Source organism: Carassius auratus, chromosome 22 (genome assembly GCF_003368295.1).
Source record: "Carassius auratus strain Wakin chromosome 22, ASM336829v1, whole genome shotgun sequence".
Lineage (NCBI taxonomy): Eukaryota > Metazoa > Chordata > Actinopteri > Cypriniformes > Cyprinidae > Carassius > Carassius auratus.
Genome location: NC_039264.1, coordinates 14,128,672 through 14,149,710, shown reverse-complemented (window position 1 = coordinate 14,149,710; position 21,039 = coordinate 14,128,672). Strand labels below are relative to the sequence as shown.

The following is a 21,039-nucleotide window of genomic DNA, read 5'->3' as shown; positions in this document are numbered from 1 at the left end:
AATGTAGACTACAATTAGGCAATATTTATTTCTGTTATTAAAGATATTCATTTCGCATATGTTAACACATTTAATAAACAATGGCTTGTATGCGTACTACAGCTTATTTTTTAAAAGTATCATTTGATTTCTTATTTTTCGAAGCAATATCCAGACTGTGTGGCAGGAATTCTCTGTTTATGAACTATATACACTTCAGCCGGCTCGAGCTGAATGTGAATTAGAAAATAGAGCCCCGTCAATCATCCCAAATAGGTAGTTTTGTTTCGGCTCTTGTCATTACATCACTGTGAACAAAAGCAGCACAAAAGCTGACTACACTGACCATCTGAGATCTGAGGATTTGTGTTATTAGTATTCACTTCATGAAGACTGACAGGGGAGAGGATTTATTCAGCACGGCCTCCTTCAGAATAACAGCCTTATAATCACACAATCTGATGAAATATCCGATTGTTAAAAACAAACAGGCTGTTTTATGATAAAACACGCGGTGCCATTTTGGCGAGCGGATCTTTTCCTAAAGAGTTAGGATTTAAAGTTGATCATTCTTCTGCAGAAGTTGACCATAAAGCGACAAGACGAAAGAAGTGGAACTAATATAGCCTACAAACAGGCTTAACGTCAGGAAAAACACGTCGGATCATTTCTCTTTTTTTCTACAATGCACTAAAGCAGATCTAATTATGTCTCAACAGCGTCCTCTTGTGGTGATATTCACATAAGAAAAGCCCAACGACTGCTGCTTTAAAAGATCTCCCTCCACATTTAGGCAGAAAGCGCTTTATGGGCTACATTTGTTTTATAGCTATATAAAACAAAATCATAAAGTGTTAACATAGCCTATACAAAAATAATTATAAAAAGCAAACACCAAATAAGATATAAAGCTATTGCTTATTTAAAATATGTATTCTATTTTTCAAGGATGGATGTCTGCATAAACAAATAGTGATTTTAAAGTGAAGTATGAAGCGCACGCAGGCTAACAGCGCGCGGATTTGAGCACGAGGGCAGTGCAGCACGCGCTATTCTAATGCAGCTCTAAACTGCTCTCTCTCTATCTGCATTTGAGTGCCTTAATCTGCTTATGGAAATGTGTAGAACAGCGGGGAATCTCTAACGTCCCAGAGAGGATCCTGCTTCGGCGAAATTGTTAATTGTCGCAGTTCTAAATAATAGTTAGCAGCTTGTGAAAAAGAAGAAGAAAAGAAGAAAAAAAACTCAAAATAGATTTTAATGAACACACTTGACTGGTTTTGATGACTGGTGTTTTAGAAATAAAGAATTGCCTGACAACTGAAAATTAATAAACATAAAAAAAAAAGAAATTATAAAGGATGACAAATAACAAAACAAACATATAGGCTTAGTAAAACTAATCGCATCATTATGAGAAAGGCTGTTTGAAACCGTACAAAAATCGTTTGCATGCTTTTTTTTTATTTATCCATAATAATACATATGTAAATTAAAGCATAATAAAAATAAATAAATAACGAAAATAACTACAAATGTTTCATTCGTTAGTGCTTTTATGTCTGCGTTCGATATCTCACAGCAAATTCAATGCACGCCAGCAAATATGCACAGAAACGAACACAACAATTGCTTAAAACATTCTTTGAAAGAGAGAGTTAGAATTATTCAAGCATTAAGCGCTAAAATTAGGAGCTACAAATTAGTTAGGAATAAGAGAGGGAGAGCGAGAAACAGACACAGAAGAGAGAGAGAGAGAGAGAGAGAGAGACAGAGAGAGAGAGAGTTTTCTCCACTAGGGGCCGCGCTGACTGCAGATCAAAATATGACAAATAACACTGTTTAATATATCAACATGATAACGGTATCCAATTCATATAGGTTGCTCATAATATTTCAGAAACAACGTCCGGCAAAATCAACAAAATGAAACATTAAGGAAAAAAAAAGAAAGAAACTAAGCAGTTCAGTTGCTACATAAAAAGTTTGACCTCATTTGAAATCTGGCATGCCAGTTTATCACAATCATCTTTAGAATTAACTTAAGAATTTACTTAAAAATAAAAAAAAATCCAATGTCTCAGTTTTGCAGATAACAAGACCCCATTTGTGTGTTAATTGTACTTTATTATAACATACGTTTTAAAGATTGAAAGCAATTAAAAACACTTGAAAATCAAACGTCTCCCCCCCACCCACCCACCCACAAAGTTTTCCAGACAGCCGCGAACTGTCAACAAGTAGACATCTACTGTACACACATATGTATGCTATATATATATATATATATATATATATATATATATATATATATATATATATATATATATATATATATATATATATATTAAATAGCCTATATATAGTGGAGCTTCATAAAAATGCATATTAATCAACCACCAATATTTTAAATAACAAACATGCAACTCTCTTTTTTAAATCTATAGTTAATATCCTGTCCCAGCAGACAGATACGCACAGACGCCGAGCATCACACAGCAGAATTACTTACACTCACTTTGACTGACACATCCAGAGTTCCGTCTGCCTCCCGGGAGGTTCCTCACATGCGCGCCCGGCGAGACGGCGCTCTTCCCGGCTGCGCTCTCCTCCGGCGGCCGCACTCATGATCCATCAGCGTCCACTCGCTCCGTGTGCCCGCTCAGAGTGCTCGCTGCGCGGCTGCTCCCACCCGTCACAGTCCCTCTACAGCTCCACGCCATCTGAAAAGGGGCCGATTGAAAAAGAAGAAGAATGCATCAAGAACAACAAAAGTCACTTATAGCAAGTCTACAAAACCCCCCACCAAACATAATGAGAAAGGAGAAAGCTTTATATATTTTTTTTTCACTGCGTATTCAGAGATAATTTGAAGCCATTGTTTCTGGCACAGATGGCTCTTTTTAATACAATAACACTGTGAGCTCCACCAACAATAAAAAATCTAAAGCCTTCTCCTGAATAACAGTTTTTGTTCGCTCTTGTAAAGGGCCAACAAAAGCAGTCGTGAGGTAATGGGCTGGCTTTTTTCAAACGCAAAGAATGGCTATTTGATAAAGATTTTACTTCAGAAAATACACTGCCATGGCATGTACAGCCGGGGAGCGTTCAGTGCTTCCAAAACAACAACAACAACAGCAACAAGAAACCACTCTATAAAATACATTTGAATCAACATATAATAGCAATCATTGTTGTTGTTATTATCATTATTATATCCTCTTCATAATTAAGTCAATGATATAATATAATTACAGTTGTAAAAACAATGACATAATCCATCAGTTTAGAAATGTACTGTATTTATTAAATTATAATTACTGTTTTTCTACTAGGAGAAAGACCACTTGATTTGTATGTCATGACAAATTTCACAACCTTTTCCACTATTTATCAGTACAGTTTGCATGTACGTAAATGCATTGCAATTGTCATGTCTGATTGAAAATCAGCTTAAATTAAATTGAAAATGCTGCTTTAAAGCAAGGATCCCGGTCTGATTTCGGTGTCGGTTTCACACTTTGGCTCTGGTTGGGTCGGCGCTCTTATGGGTTTTGACAGGGCACTGGGGTAGAAAGGAACAGGGGGAAGACAAAAGGCCTCCACGGGAAAAATTGTTGGTTGGCGGCTGTGTGTTTGTATACCTTTCTATAGGAATTACGGGCCGCCTCGTCCTCCCTATTCCTCCGTAGTGACAGTAATCCACTGCAGTGACTGTGGAGGCTTTGTCTACTCATACAACACGGTTCAGTGTTAATCTCTGCGGTGCTGCTACAAAAGAAAAGCAATAATGACTTCAATCAAAATACTACCCTGACTAATGAGCTTTCAAAGGTGCGGGCAAATAGAACAGATCACCTTTATATTGATAGGCCAACATCGTTTGGTTTTTGTCAAAATGAAATAATTTTACAGAAAAGAGAACCTCCTTTATTATTGCTAATAGGATTAACAGATTGCTTTTGCTGATCTTAAGGCTACAATCGGAGTCAGATGATGGGCTGATGCTTCAACAACCATTTAAACGATGACAAAACAAATGGCGGAAATGACAGAACTGTAGTCGGATCGGCGGTGTAGTTCACTTCTGCGTAGCAATTCGTCGAATACTAATGCGTTTCAGATGGAGTCGGCCTGCATCGCTGATATATGAATGAATGGCCGTTCATTTCCATATGCATGAGAGTGTGCTCTCGCTGCTATTTTGTGCGCATTATGGTTACACAAGGCCAGCTTAATGGGAGGATGACACTTTAGACCCCCGTGCTCTTCCTTTTGGGCCCCGCTGAATCTGTAATCAAGGGGAAGCATTGCAGGGTTCGAGACCTGTCAGTCACAGCCCGACTGAACCTCCGTGTGAACTTCTTCAAGGGCTGAATGAACAGAGCTCCAGTGGGACCAGACGACTAGACACTCCCCATGTGTTATTAATGTGCCATAATAGCATTTATGTTATTAAATTAGCCCAGTGCCGTGGCCATGTTACGTAAATTGCTTAATCTGAAAAGAAAACTAGGGTAGACTGCATTGTTCTCATGTTCACGTAATGTCACTGAGGCATAAAGGTGATCGTATAAATTAATTTGTAAGGCTGTCTATACGTACAAATGTCCAGATTCCATGTCAATTAGCTTTATTTATTTATTTATTTATTTATACATAAATACATACATGCATACAAGCATACATACCAACTAAAAAACTATGTAAAAAAATACTACTATGATGCATAATTACTATATTTTATAGTACAACCTATAAATCATCTATAATACTTTATTTATTGTTTGTTTGTGACAAAAATTTAAATATGACATTTGAGATATTGGAAAGTTGTGTATAACTACATCTATGCATTTCAAATTGTTATACTGATCATAACTCAATCAAGATATAAACCTTCGTGTTTCTAAATAAAACGCCAAGACATTCATTGGTTCTAATTCATGTCGGACGAATTAGGACCAACGTTTCCACGCTTTCGTGTTGACAGCACTCTTCCAAATTAGTAAGCTGAAACTTATCATGCTTAACTAAAGGCTTGTAATGTTTTGTGTGGGATGTTTTTACATTCATATGACAGAAAATATATGTCAGTCGCTGAGATTATCACTTCTCCGTGTGTGATCTACCTGCCGCATAGACTAAACATCCTGAAAACAGTTTTAACAGCGGGCGAACACAGGATCAAAACCATCACAGCCACTTCCTTGGTTAAAGCCACGAGCCAGGACCAAGTGATGAAAGCCTTGAGATTCATATACGGTTAAGAGGAAATGCAGGCGTAGTTATCTGCAGTGTTACATCATAGACTGTGGATGTGCTTCCGGCTACCAGTATAGAGAAACTCTTTTGAGCCATAAGTTCTTCTTCAGTTGATCACATGTGTGTATGAATGAAAAAAATCTATAACGCCTTTATTAAGGAAGATCTCAAAGGTCAGATTCACAACACTACTGCAAAGACGTTTCCAAAGCAGTGAAGAGCAGGTCTGTGTGCGCATATTAATTTTCTAGGTATTCTGAGGACCCCGGGGTCTTCTTGCTTTTGAAATGTTTAATTAAATGACTTTGCCTCATCATCAGGAACATGAAACGAAAGAGAGAAAACAGTTTGCCCGACCTCCAGAACAACACAAAAGACATTATTTGAAATCACCACCTACAGCAAATAAGGTGCAGAGAACATATGGCTTATATTTACCCATCTTGTCTCGCTCCAGTTGAATTCAATTAAAAGGCGTCTGACTTGGAAATATAGAGTGCTGTGACACTAAGCTGACACACTCTGGTGCCTTAAAATACGCTGGATGTACCAACCAATCCAATCCAGTATTGATTAGGTCACTGACACACAACCAAAGACTCCCTTGAGTGGCATCAACAACCCAGTGTCAGTAGCAGTTTGTGATATTTGAATAGCCGTTCATTGTCTTTAACACAACAAATGCAGCACCATCAAGGTGTGAACAAGATACCCAATGGAAGCCAATGCAACTTGCTGTTGGGACGCTATAGTGTTCTGGGTGGCTGCCAGGGGATTGCTATATGGTTCCTAGGATGATCTCGATAGTTGCTAGGGCATTTTCAGGGTCTTCTGGGTGGTTGCTAGTTGGTTGCATAATGGTCTACATCACAAAGAGCATCATCAAGGTGTGAACAACCAACCAAATTTGTTGTAATGGTGCTAGGATGTTCTGGATGGCTGCCATGGAGTTGCTTTTTGGTTGCTACAGTGTTCTTGATGGTTGATATGGCATTTCTTATACATATATATATATATATACATATATATATATATATATATATATATATATATATATATATATATATATATATATATATATATATATATATTACTAGTTGGTTACATACTGGTCTATATCAGATGAGCCACATCAAGGTCACATTAAGGTGTGAACAACAAACCCATTGAAAACCAATTTAACTTACCAAAATGATGCTAGGGCATCCTGGATACTTGACAAGGAATAGCTTGTCTACTAGTCAGTTACATACTGGTCTTCATGTGAACAACTAAACCAATAGAAAACTATTTGAACTTGTTGAAATGAAGCTTAATTCGTCTGGGTGATTCCCAGGACATTTCTTTGTGGTTGCTAGGATATTCCTAGTGGTTTTTAGGACATCTGCGGGGTGTTCTGGATGGTTGCTTAGTTGTTTTCATGCTGTTCTACGTCAAAAAAAAAATCCTACACTTAATCTCAGATGCCTCTTTCAATGTCCACCAGTTCAGATGAATATGTTTCCTCAATAAACAACATAAATCAAGGTTTCATTTTACCTGCAACAAAAATTATAGGGCAGGTTACTTATGTAATAGAGTTGTACAAAATAAAAGCAATACTAGTAGCAATGCTAGTTTGCTAGCCCCATGCGCCAAACATTGTGGCTGACTTAGCAGTAGTAAGAAATAAAATTTCAAGTAAAGACAAATCGCTCCAAAACAAATTGCCGAACACTTCTGACAGAGTCTCTATCAAACCATGTGCCTGTTAATCAAAGTGCCTAGACACAAACACAAGATACAGGTGCTATCAGAAAGCCAGATATAGCTCAGTAGTACAGAGGAATCATACGCAAACAGGGCTCCAGTAACCCTCATATAATGAAGAGATAGATAACAAACACTTGCTCACTGTAACGGCAATAATAGATCCGTATAAATTGCATGGGGTTGCTGATGCATTGACACAGTGCTTACTAGACAGATACTCCAAAAGCAGACATACCGATGGGTTTTGTTTACCGGCCAATTTGAATTCAAATAAAGCTTTGCTTTCGCTGACTGCACATCATTATCCATGAGACTATAATCCCACCAGCAAATCCTACAGCTTCCCGAGCCAGACCTTTTGTTTGGGATTACTGGAAGCTTAGCCTATAACAAAGAGAAATGAGGCATTTCCCTCATCCTCCGTAATTAAGTGTGAAGAGTTGTTTCAAATCCAGACGAGAAACTGGACACACCACAGGATGATACCTCTTAGACTTTGGTGACATGGGTGATGGCAGGTGTCCCTTGTATTTTTCTGTTTTTTATGAATTTCATAAGAGCTTTAAGAACATATCATAAACGCAGAATCCAACATCACGGACACCTTGACTTTTCTTTATCCTTTATTGTCTTTTGTTTGCCTTGCTTCTATTAAAGATTTCCAAATAGTGAATTTGATTCCAGAAAAAGAAGTTCAAGATTTTATTCTTCACTGTTCAGCTAATGGACTATTGATACCTAAGCATTTGACTTCTTAAGTTATTGATTTGTTCAGGGTTTTTGAGTTCCTGTATTGTCATTTGAAGATTTTATAAGCTCTTGCTGCACATGAAGGGTTCTTCAGATTTAGCGTATTGCCTTTCGGTTCCATAAATGCACCATACATTTTTTTTTTCTGAAAATACAATAACTAGAGAAATACAAAACTAGAGCACAACAAAAACTAGAATGGAATGGAATTTTTACTGTTAAGAGTGCAGGACTTTATTCAGCATTTCACTTACCAATGCTTTATTGAAATCTGTCCACAATCTTACTAAAACTGCATTCTCCTACAAACTTCCCCTTAGGCTGACACTGTTTATTGGAAAGTTTCCACACATCATGGACTCAGGGAGCATGTGATTCCGTCAATCTCTGGCCTCGGTGAAGTGTTTGAATGGGCCGCTTGTTCCCAGTAGAGGAAACGCACAGTGTTCCAGCACTGGCAGGTTGTGTGGAGATATCTGTACGGACACTGGCTCTGGACCACCATCTGAGATGAGCAGAGAGTGGGTTTGATGGCTGTCCAGTGCACCGGATCAATACAGCTATCTTGTGGACTTTTTCTCAAGCGAAGGGAAATCCAGCAAAAAAATAAAGGCTGGCCTTTTGTGAATAGAGAAAGATCAATGTGGTGTCGCACCCCTTCCAGATCGCAGACAAAAAGAGACAATGGCCAGTTTTTGGAGATGCTATTAGGCTGTTCTAAATTACACCGAAAACACATTTATGTTGGGGTGGTTAGATAGATAGAGACAGCATCACCTTCTGAACAATTTGCAGACTTTCAGTCAATTGTAGCTATATATGTATATAAATATATGAAAAGATTTGAGAGTTTGAGAAAATATCTCAGCAGTAACTTTTCTCAGATTTACCAAGTGTGAAATAAAATGCCAGATATTTCAATATTTCAATATATTTATTACATCTGAGACAAACTTGAAACCTCATGTGCTATAAATAGCAACCAATTAGAAATAAAAATTGTGGCAAACAGAAAAACTATAGCTTACTTTGACCTAATATACAGATATTTTCGGAAACTAAAAGAGATATTTGTGAGTTTACTTGGATTTTTACTTAGATGTTGTAAAAGGAAAAGTCTCCGTTTGTTCTTCCTTTACAGTAATCCCATTGCTGTCTAGGAAAAACAATTGAGAGTGCAAGAGTAAAAGTAATTTTTGCAGTTTTATTTAATTCCTAAGAAATGTAAAACATTTAAGACACTAAGAAACCTATGTGTCTTGTGAGCAATGAAAGAGCAACCTCCGAGCAATAAATACTCCTCAGGGGAGGTGTGCATTTAGTGACAGATTCTAAGCTCGCGTGAAGACTATAATTATTATCATAAAATAAAATGACTTCAAAGCTTCACCGGTTTTTACGACATTCAAGATATAGTTCCTAAAACTCCAAATAGGCTTCCTTAATGAACTCAAGCCCCTAATTGGATTTTTAAAAGTTCCATACAGAAAAAAAAATACACAATTAACTCCGAGCATCGAGTCAGGCTTGAGCGCCTCCCTTGAGTAACATTCACTCATGTACACACACTTTATGACTGAACTTTCAGGGAGGTCTCGTGCTCAGACGGACTAGCCGTGACTCCATGTGCATTTCTCCCATCCTGCGCTTTTCTTTCCCCCTTGTTTATTCTGTAGTTGTAGAATTTCACAACTAGCCCATAAATACCACCAGCTCACGGGAAGATAAATTACAAGTGTTTGCCTGTGTGTGAAAAGCAAAGAAAATGTGAGTTATGGAGGTGTAGGAACATCCACTTCACTGTGGGAAATGGCCTTACGTTATGACAATCTCCTTTAAATGGCATCATAAAGCACATACAGCATCCTAATACACTCGCTGACAAGTGCACGCAACAGTTTGTGGCATCTGTGTGTGTGTGTGTGAGCTGTTCCATCACCTCCCACTGTTAACATCTGCTCCGTTTAACGCTGCCATGTAACTCTGCCACACTGATACATGCTAATAGAATCAAATGAATCACGCTGCCAACTCTTATCATGTTACATGCTCTGCTCATGCGCTGATAGATGGCATTAATACAGCTCCAGCGGAGAGAGAGTGCATTGACATGAAGAGCTTAATAAAAAAAAAAACAGTGTCTTAAAAAGAAAATTGATCATTTTTTTTGCATTGACACTAAACAGATCTACAGTCAAAGGTAACGGTTTTGACTAATGACAATATCCCCAGTTTTTTATGTAATTTTATTATATATTATGCCTATATTATATAAAAGACTTATTGTTCATACAAACAAGACATTTTACTTAAGTATCATATTTTTCACACATGTTTCTCCTGAATTTCCTTAGGAGACACATTTTGAGATAAGACAGATCAAGAAAAATTAAATTGTAAAATAACTAGATGAGAAACCAAATGCTTAATCCAATTGTTTCTTATGGCTTTATAAACTTTCAGAATATTCTTTTTTTTAAAAAGGTCCTAAATGGGGGTTTTGCAGCAATGCCATAGAAGAACCATTTCGGGTTTTCCAAAAATATTTCAATGAGAAGTTTGAAGAAAAATGTAATAATCTAAAGAACCTTTATTATTATTATTATAAAGTACCTTTTCATAAATAGAAAGTTTCCATTGATGTTAAATATTCTTCATAGAACCATAGATTCCAATGAAGAACCTTTATATTTAAGAGTGTAGAAGAACCATTTTTGGTTCTTCAAAAAACCATTCAGTAAACAGTTCTTAAAACATACTCCTCCCACCCCCCACCCCACCCCCTTGGTGTAAAGAATCCATTATATAATGGAACTCCATGGAATCCAATATAAAATGGCATTTGTGCTATTTTTTTCAAGATTCCATGGAATTTAAAGGTTTTTCAAATAACCACCAATGCCATTAAAGAAACTTTTAAGACCATACCATTTTCTAAAGATAAATCGGTTGCACTTTATTTTACAGTACGTGTACTTGTACTTATAGTGTACTTACAGTGTATTTATCTAAGAAAGTTCTGGTAATATAAGGTAACTATATGGGGTAGGGTTAGGTTTAGGGGTAGGTTCAGGGTTAGTACCTAGTTATTACATAGTTATTGTTATTACTATAATAAGTACATAGATAGTACACAAGGAACAGGACTGTAAAATAAAGTGCTACCGACAAATCTCTAAAACTATCAAAAGATATTTATAAAGATAAATCTGATGCAAATGTACTTAAATCTAATTAAATGATAAACCACTGAGAACTCTGTCAAGACTCCTAAGAAAGTAACCTTCTGAGCAATAAACTGTCCTAGTTAACATCTTTAACCAGAGTGGAGTTTTAAACAATTGACAAGCTCTCTTTCGACTTTAAAGTGAGATTACTAGGGTCTTTTTTCTGTATACACTTAAATCTCTATTTAATCCCATTGTAGTATCTGAAAAATAATGGGGATATTAAAGACACTTTCAAACCAAAAGTGAGATACGAATCAGTGTAAACAAACATTGTTTTTGCATTGTTATAACCAAGATACAACTCTCAGGTCTTCTTTGGCAGCTGCTTCATTTTACTTCCCAAAACTCAGTCACAGAAGAGCCGTCACTGTCTGTTAGATGAGGAGATCTCCAGAACGAGATCGTCCATCGGCAGGAACAATGACGGCTGCCTGCATCTGACCCAGTATTGATGCAGCGGCATTTGGATCTCGTCTTGACACACATCCAAGACACGAGGAGCACACTACCACCCCAGTCCTGCATTGATGTTTGTGCAAAATCAATAAAAATTATCTCGGGAGTCCATACGCCATTTGGCAGCTCCATTTTGTGATGTCTTCTTAAAGAATATAGAAGACATACTGTACAATGGGCCAGTCGAGCGCATGTAATTTGTCAAGCTAATCTGCTGCAGTCTTACATTGATTTTTTTCCCCCTTTCTTTTCGGACTCCTTAGCCTCTGGTCATTACAGCACAAAAACTTACTTAATCATACATTGTGTTAATGTACGGGTCACAATAACGTCCATTTTCTTGCCCTCTGGTAATTTCTAGGCTTTCTTCGCCTTTGCTCAAGAATCTTTTTATGGGTCAGTGTCCCTCTGCAGCGAATGTTGGAAAGAACAGAGTGCATCTCAATATCTGTGCTAATATATGTCATCCATTTAATAATAAATGGGGTAAAATACACATAGTCTGATTATATTTTGGATGAAATTTGACGACATAAATTAAGATTTCTGAATTACACCAACCCAATGACCCTGATAATTTTAGAGTAAATATTTATAAATCCATTCTTGCATAAATTGCTGCATTCAATTTACTGCAACAATTTACGTAAAAATGGTTTGTGAAGGAAATTTATTTCATGAATGAAGCCCCATTAAGTTAAAAGCTTCTAAAGAGCCATGCAAGTACATTTTAATGTGATACTGCATTAAAATGCATATATAATAGTTAGATCTGACTATAAATTCAGAAAGAAAATGCACACTAGTTTCCACAAGTGGAAACAGCATTTGGTTTGGCTAATGCACTTAATTAGCAGACGTTAAAGGAATATGCTGGGTTCAAAGTCAAGCTCAATTTTGACTTAATGCGGATTACAATATATATTTAGGTTTTACTGAAAAACAATTAATTTAAGGCAGCAACTTTAGGTTTTTAAGTTGAAGTATGTGGAATTTCTTTACAATATAATAAATAAGTCAGATTTTTCATAATTTAATGTATGTCAAAACATGTATTATTGGAGTTTAAAAGGGTTCCAGGGTTTCATCATGGCAACATATTGCTTACATATTGCATCTATAACAGTGAGTATTTTAATGTTTATGATGGCCTCCATTCACTTCTATTGTAAGTACCTCAGACTTTTGCACTAAAATACTCTTAGTTAATGCACTAAGAAGAGTTTTATTAAAAATGGGCCTTGTGTTGTGACTTAAACCACCCTTTACCTGTCTTGGCTTAGCGCTCGCTGCGACGGCATTGACCACCAGTGCATTAAAAGCATCTCTTAAGAGCACGATAATGCAGCGAGACCCTAAACCCGAGCGCAAAACACAGCATTACGCTTCTCCCGGCGTACTCTACCGTGCTGTTTCCATAAGGGTGTAAACAGATGGGGAATTGTTACTATCTGGCATCTTTTTAAATAATCTAGGTATATCCATTGCACTTGGATGTTGCCGCTTTTGAATCTGTGTTTGTCCTGTTTGCCAAACCTATCATTTACACCAGGGCTCTTAAAGGAAGAAAAGCCCCCCTCTTATGGCATACGTGTCACCCTCTCTCTTTAAGGCTTTACCCCTTGTGCGCTTATCTGCTCCAGTCAAATGTATTTCTTATCGAGAGGGGGAAAAAAAGTCCATGAAGCTGCCTGACAATACGGCGTTATCAAATTTCCTCAGCCCAGTCGGTATGTCATTCAGTCAGTCAGATGGTCTCGGGTTTGATTGATGGATGGGCTTCGTGACAAATAAAACCTGGATCAACAGCTTTGCACCTCTCTCCTCATCGGAGACTCGCGCGAAACATTCCTCCGTAACAAAGGCGGGATTACGGATGCATTAGCCCACCATCGACCACGGGCCTTCTAGTGCTGTCAATACTTTGCACATAATAACCTGAAGCCACGATAAGGAAACAAAAGGAGGAGAGATAGGAGCAGCGGAAAGGAAAAATAAATCAATGGGCGAGTGGGGGAAAGTTTTTTCAAAGACACACATAGGGCGTCAGAGCCGGGGGACGAATTTTTTTCCACCGTCGCCACCGGATAATGGCCTCTGACACGAGGACAATGAGCGCTGAGGGTCCATCGGTGGTCAGTGGAGCAGCTACGATGGGCTCCGATAAGGGCCAGGATGAGCCACGCCGCATTCAATTACGCTTGCATTAGGACTTTAGCGACTTTTATGCCCGGTTCCTGGTGCGTCTCGGGATGCCTTCCAGCTATATCCTTTCGATTGGATTAAACGATATCCTCTCTGCTCGACGCCGGTGTACAACTCACTCCAAATCTTTCGCGCTTCTTCAAAAAAAGAAAAAAAAAAACGCGACAGCATGGCGTATCCGTAATGGCACTTCAAAGTAATCGGCGAAGGCTTCAGCAAATGACTGACTGAGAGGGGCCCGAGGTAATTGTTTCACCAATCCTAATTAATTAATTTCCTCCACCCTGTTTGCGCCGGCGTTCACACGGTTAGGGGCCGCCTCGGCAGGTAATAATAAATAAATAACTGAAGGCAGGCTCTGGAAAATTAATGAGAAAAGAGAAAAGAGGCCCTGCATGTTCTGTCTGCTGAGGACCGGCGCACAAAGACACAATAAACCGGCGAACAAACAGTTCCTTTAAAAAAAAAATCACCCAGAAACAGTGAGCAAATTCAATTACAGAAGTAATTAGAAGATATAGGGCGAGACTGCCTTTTGGGACTGTGCCAGGAAACATGAATTAATAAGACAGAATAGGAGGAGGCCGTTGTAGTAATTAAGAGGCAATCACCTATGTCAATGAATACCTAAAAACAGGATGGAAAACTATTAATTCAGTGATCAAAAATATTTTGAAGATGATTAATACAGCAAATTCATTTAAAAAGACTAATTTCTGGGAAGATAGCAAGACAATTGCACATAATGTGCTCTTTCTGGCATTTATATTGCTAATTAAATTTCGATCATTTGCCGAGGCATTCTCGAATCTGTCAAACAGCACAGAGAGCATTTGGCAAAAATGGTCTCAGCCTCAGATAGGCTACAAGGAAGTGCATAAGGCAGAGAATTTTGTTAATTTCATAAAAACAATAGTGTTTACTTTTTGAAATAAAATAATGAAATAATTTAAATAATCATACACTGATAAAAATGTGTGCGGAATACAACAAAAGCATTACAAATAAACATTCCAAACAGGGTTATTATAGTTAAATAAATAAAAAATTCATAATAATATTATAATAATAAAATTATATTTATAATTTAAGCAAAATATATATTTTTCAACCTTTCATTTAGTTTAACTTCAATAATGCAAATGCAAATTGAAACTATATAGATATTAAATAATAATAATAATAATAATAACAACAAAAACAAAAACAATAATAATAATAATAATAATAATAATAATAATAATAATAATAATAATAATAATAAAATGGCAAAAACACACAGTCACTCAAATTTTAACTAAAAATAAAATTGAAATTAAAGTTAAAATTATACATAAATAAATTACACGCCCACACACAAAACAGTACAGTGATACTAAAATAGCACAGGAGGAGTTTTGCAGTGATACCATGTATAAAGACATGGTAGTTTTTTTTTTTTTTTTCTTGGTGTGAAGAACATTTTAATGATCTAAAGAACTTGTTTTCATACTATGGAACCTTTTGTGCATTGAAAAGTTTCATGCATTTTAAAGATTTGACAATTTTGAAGAGTGAACAATAAAACAAAAAGAAGCATGAAACAAATCATAGAAATGAGGCCATGTAGCATGACATTTGAGTTTATGCCCTACTTAAAAAAAATAAATAATGGATCCAAAATTAATGCATTTCAAAACGTGATCAGAAACTAATACGACTCCAAACCAGATGGTCTAATTTCGAGCGGATACATATAAAAAAAATGCAATTTAGTCATATTCAAATTCCTCCATCTAAAGGACAAAACAGATGCTAAATTTTAGGGCTACTTTAATTTTACCTTAAAGATCTTCGGGAAGGATCAGTCATTCTTTCAGTAAAATGGCAGATTTCCCCACGCGACATTAACATATTCATATGCGTTAGCGGTGAAAGCCATTTTTGCAGATATGAGAGGCAAATTCCACTTAATATTATCAGGAGCCTGAATCTGACGGCATAAAAGACCAATTGCCTGAGCGGAAAGGATAACACTAATATGCTTTCAAATTTCAGCGCAGTATTTACACTGAGAGGTATATCATTTACTGCGGCGCGCTGGATGGACACGAAGGGCCGTGCGGTTTAGCAACTTCAATTATCGCTTAAATAGACTTAATATTGAAGATCAAAACCACGAGTGTCAACTTGACTGAAGTCCAGAAGAGGCCTAATGCTCGGCCAGTCAGCAAAACAAACAGACTTAGCCACGCGATTAGCACCGAACGCCCTCGTATCAGCGGCGATCAAACGCACGCTCCATTTCCGCTAAAGTTTGTGTCAAAGCCTTAAATGGTTTATCATGATTCGAGCCTCCGCAGAGACGCCTAATTTTCTATTCAAAGCTATTGGAGACCCGTTCGGATAAATGAGAGTGATTAAAACCAAGATTGCAACAACATAAGTTGTCGCTCAAGAACATTGGAGGGACATCTGGTGTCACAGAGACCTGAGACAGTTAACAGGGAGATGAGAAGTTTCCCTCTTCAGAGCCTGGCATCCAATTGGCACGCGGCGCTTTGGTTGAATGCCAGCGAGGCTGCCATCTGTGTCCTTTAACCCTAAAGATGACAGATGTGGAGGCAGAGAGCGATTTGAGATTCAGCTCCGTAAACAAGAAGTGCTTGCGACTCGCGAGCATTTCCTGTCATTCACAACAAGCCCAAATGAGCGCCATCAATTAGAAAAATGCTCAAATTAAATCCCCTTTCTCTTCAATACACAAGAAATTGTGGTGAAATTGAAACTCAAGGGTGACAAATGATGGGCGACCTTTGATTGAAATCTCACAGGAAACTACAATATACGGATTCGCTCACTTTCAAAGACTTTTGTGTGTTTTGCTCGGATTAATATTTAATACAGACACTTTTGCTGATCAAAATACTAATCCTAATTCACCAAATGTGCATTTTTAATTGACATACCCTAAAATGGGTGAAGAAATCCTTTAGCAACTGCAAAGCAATGTGCAGCCAAAAAGGCCCCTGGATTGTGATGGGGTTTTGACTGGGCAAACAAAACTCACATTTTCTTCATTAAATAAAAAAAAATAACAACAACAATGATAATAATTAATGTTGTTGTTATTATTATTATACTTGACTGGGCAAACAAAACTCACATTTTCTTCATTAAATAATAAAAAATAACAACAACAATAATAAAAATTAATATTGTTATTATTATTATCATACTTTGTTGATTTTGTTATAAACTATAATAACAATTGCAATAATAGTTATTAAAATTAATAATTATTTAAACATGAGAAACAACAATAATACTCTATAACTGATCATAATTAATATGATAGATGCTGTTAATTAAATATGTATTATTATACTTTGTTGTTGTTGTCAACAGTAATAATACTACTAATAATAAATAATAATAATAATATATAATATTTATAATAAAACTTACTGATATTAATAATTATTAAAGAATGAATATGAACAACAACAATAATGATAATAAAAATAAATAAATAAATAAATAAATAAATAAATAAATAAATAAATAAATAAATAAATAAATAATAATAATAATAATAATAATAATAATAATGTCAAAATAAAGATATCAATAGTGTTAGACCTGTTTTTATTAAGGATAGTTCTTGTTGTTGTTCTTCTTCTTGTTTGTTGTTGTTGTTTATCAAAAATAATAGCAATTATAAGTTATAAATTATAAAAAATATCAATAACAACAACAACAACAACAATAAAGATAATAATAAAAAATAATAATAAAAGGTCACAAGTGTAAGAATTATTTTAGTACAGCTTATATATTATTATTATTATTATTAAACATGCCACAATTAACTACTATTATTACTGTCACAACTATTAGTTTTGTCTATTTAACTATTGTCACAAGTATTAGTTTAGTACAACTAATTTTGTTAAAATTTCCAAAATAAATCGTGTTTTCATAAATCATTTTGAATCAAATCGAACATCACATTAATGGTAGAATCTCATGAGGAGCTAGAATCTCAGACACTGTACTGTAGTAGTGTTCTTCTGCACTGATAGTGACTCTGGAGTCTTTGGCCATGGCTCAGCTCTGCACACTCATTCTCCTTACAGTTCTGACCAGGCCTTTGCCTTCTGATTACAGTCTCATCTGCTCTTCGCTGGCACCTCAAAGCCCTGCCAGGTAAAATTGCCGTCTCCCCCTTGGCCCCCCTTTTGTAACATCAAGCTCTGTATCCCAGCCCGGCTGCACCTCTCGCTGGCTCATTCTTTACCCAAATGACAGTGTTTTTGGCCCAGTAATAGCTCTCATTTTCTCCGCGCCCAGCGGTAGCCTCACTTTTCATCAGGCTGGATCACTACAGCAGGTCTTCCTCTCAGTTGAGCACTAAAGAGCCCCGACACCCCTGCAAACAAATACATCATCTACATCATCATATCGCCCCCTCTACATAAAAATACCAGCATAGACACAGAGAGAGCCCAGCACTCGCATTTTTATTATTACATTGTAATTACATATTTAATACTGTGTAATAACTAATCAATAACATTTATTAAACATACACCTATTTTCAGCAAATTCTTAATAGTTTTTGTACATGTTGGTAGAATTATGATTATTTTGTATTAAACCCATGAAACAATCAAACTGTTTGTTTATTTATTTGTTATTCCTTGTTTATTGATTTAAGTAAAATTATGTATATCAATTACAGTACTTTATTTGTAATTCTATGCATACATATATGATATCGCAAAACAATAATACTATCAATCCTAAATAAAAACAACAATAAAATCAATCATAAATGATCACATTAAACTTATTAATGTTAAATTGGATATTAAATGTATTACAACGTTACAATTGGATATTAAATAAATTCTATCCCATATAAAACCAGTCAAAATCTTGACTTGGGATTGTCTTGATGAGAAATTCCACTCTTTCATTTTTCATTGTGTGACTAACCATTGAAAATTAGATATTGTGTCACACATTTCATAAAAGTCTCATTTGCTTGTTCTGACTCTGGGAAAAGCTTGACCCGCTGGATATTCACCAGAATGGCGACATGACATGAATCAAGTCCATACATCTTGATTTGGGGGACAGTCACGGCCTTTGAGATTTGAAAAGCTCAGTGCTTTCTTTTGCCTTTTGTGGGAGCTAAATTAAACAACTGTTGTTGACCCTCATTATATGGGAACACACAGCTAGTGTTCTGCGGCCGTACCCTGGGGACACACCATCCTGACCGGCCTCCCCAGAGAGAGCGCCAGGAACCCCTGTAATCCCACAACACGCACACCTCGCCCACTTTTTACATGCAAACAAATGTGTATCAATTACCACTGCTCGATAAAATTATTCCTTTTCAGAGTGCTTTTTTATTAGAGTGGCACGATGTCATAAAGTCAGACTACCCAAGTACAAAGAAAACATTGCAATGCATTTCTGTTTAATTGTTATTGATTGTTTATTGATTTTGTATGTAAGTTGATTATAGATACACATGCTGATTAGCAACTAATAAACAAGGTTTTAAATCTACAATTGTGTTTAGCAACTTCTAAATAGTTTTTGTTAGTGTTATTTTAACAATTTTGTATTAAATACACGATTAAAAAAATATATATATTTTTTTTAAAGAATTAATTAAAACACCAAAATAAGTGTTTATAACATTGTTATTCCATATGTAAGTGCTGTGTAATAACTAATGTACAACGTGTTTCAAATAGAATGTTAAGCAACTAAATTTTTTTGTGAGTATTATTTTAATTTTGATCCGTTAAATTTACATTAAATATACAAAACAACAAAATTGCTGAAAACTTTTCACAAATTCAGCAATTATTCTTTTAATGTCAGCTTTTTGTTGTATTGTTTGTAGGAATACTGTTTTAAAGTACATTCAGAAACGTAAGTACTGTGTAATAACTAATAAACCACATGTAGTCATATATAATTATGATCAGCAACTTCTAAACAGGTTTTGTTATTATAGAATTATATTATTTCATTTACATTAAATAGAAAACTACTAAAACTAGTAAAATTACTGAAAAAAAATGCAATTTAGCAAAAAAAGGCTAGATCCCAGCAAACCAATGCACTCAGATGAGAGATGCATGCTAATTGTTTTAAAGAAAATGTTAACTTTAAATGTGTTTATTACATAGTAATTACATATGTAAGTGCATAATACCTATCAAACTAAATAAAAAGTAAATATTTTGTTGTAAATATAAATACACTTTTTGAATGTAATCATATTTTATATACACTACGTGTAACATTAATGTAAAATTCCAAGAACTCTAAAGGGATTTAATTCAAAGTCAAAAAAAAAGAAAAAGGCTATTATCCCAGCATTCCACTTTTGGAGTGTGCAGCTCTCAGAATCTGATCCAACATTCTTTGAATAAAGGTATTGTTGTTCAATTAACTGCTTATATGATTTCCCCTCTAATCCTATTTCTCTCTATCCTCTGTTCATGAGGGACGGTCTGCAGTGCTGGACGGCCTGTATTCCTGTGGCGCTTTCTGATATGCAGCGCTTGGCTGTGACAGTCAAGCTCAGATCAGGTCTTAACACCGCATTGTGTTTGGTTGAAGCAGATCTGCTCTATTATATCAACAGCAGTGCCTTCCCAGGATTCACAGCAAAGCGCTGAACGCAGGCCAAACAGGGTAACAGTCCGTAAGTTCAAAAATATCTCAGAGAGTTTCGGGTTTATTCAGATTCGAAAGTTTGTATTATTGGTCTCAATTGTCTATGGGTAGCATGTATACAGTATATATAATGTGTAAAATATTGCTAGAAACATTAGAGAGAATTTACTACAAATACCATTTCCTTGATAATAAACATTAATAGTTTTAATAGTTTTAATAGTTTGTTTTAACATCTATCTGCCATAAACTTTGAAATGGTAATGGAAGGTCAAGCAGATGTCAGAGAAGAGACGCATATGTTTCTGACATCCATCCACAAGCATCAAAGACACATTGATATTAGGCCAAATGGACATATGTTCACATCCCAACAAGTGGGACTCGAAGCCAGACAGCTAATTTAGCGGTTTCAGTTCAACAGGGCTCAAAAGAACAGGCAGGGTAAGTTGAAACAAAAGTCGCTGAAAAATAAAGGCAGTTCCTGGGAGTTTAGGCCAGAAGAGTAGCATGCCAGAGCAGGAAGACACGGATGGACACACAGCATTAACCCCCCCTGGCCTGACTGCTTTTGTGAGGAAATTATGTGTGCTTACAAAGCAGACATTATTAATGAAGACACTGCTTGAAATATAAACAGCTATAGTCTGTATACTGACTAGGATTGAGAATCATAAAAAACAAACAAAAAAAAAAACATGCTACGAGTATGATT

The 21,039-nt window shown here is 36.1% G+C and overlaps 1 long non-coding RNA gene across 4 annotated transcripts in view; it reads right to left on the bottom strand.

The window, feature by feature from the left end:
• Positions 1 to 21,039, bottom strand: part of LOC113039783 (uncharacterized) — a 56,216-nt gene that overhangs the window by 32,437 nt on the left and 2,740 nt on the right. For 3 of the 4 annotated variants that reach the window (XR_003275070.1, XR_003275069.1, XR_003275071.1), the window contains exon 2: positions 2,492 to 2,702. This is a non-coding gene — a long non-coding RNA (uncharacterized LOC113039783). The remainder of the gene's footprint in view (positions 1 to 2,491; positions 2,703 to 21,039) is intronic. The other variant, XR_003275072.1, reaches the window with a different exon arrangement.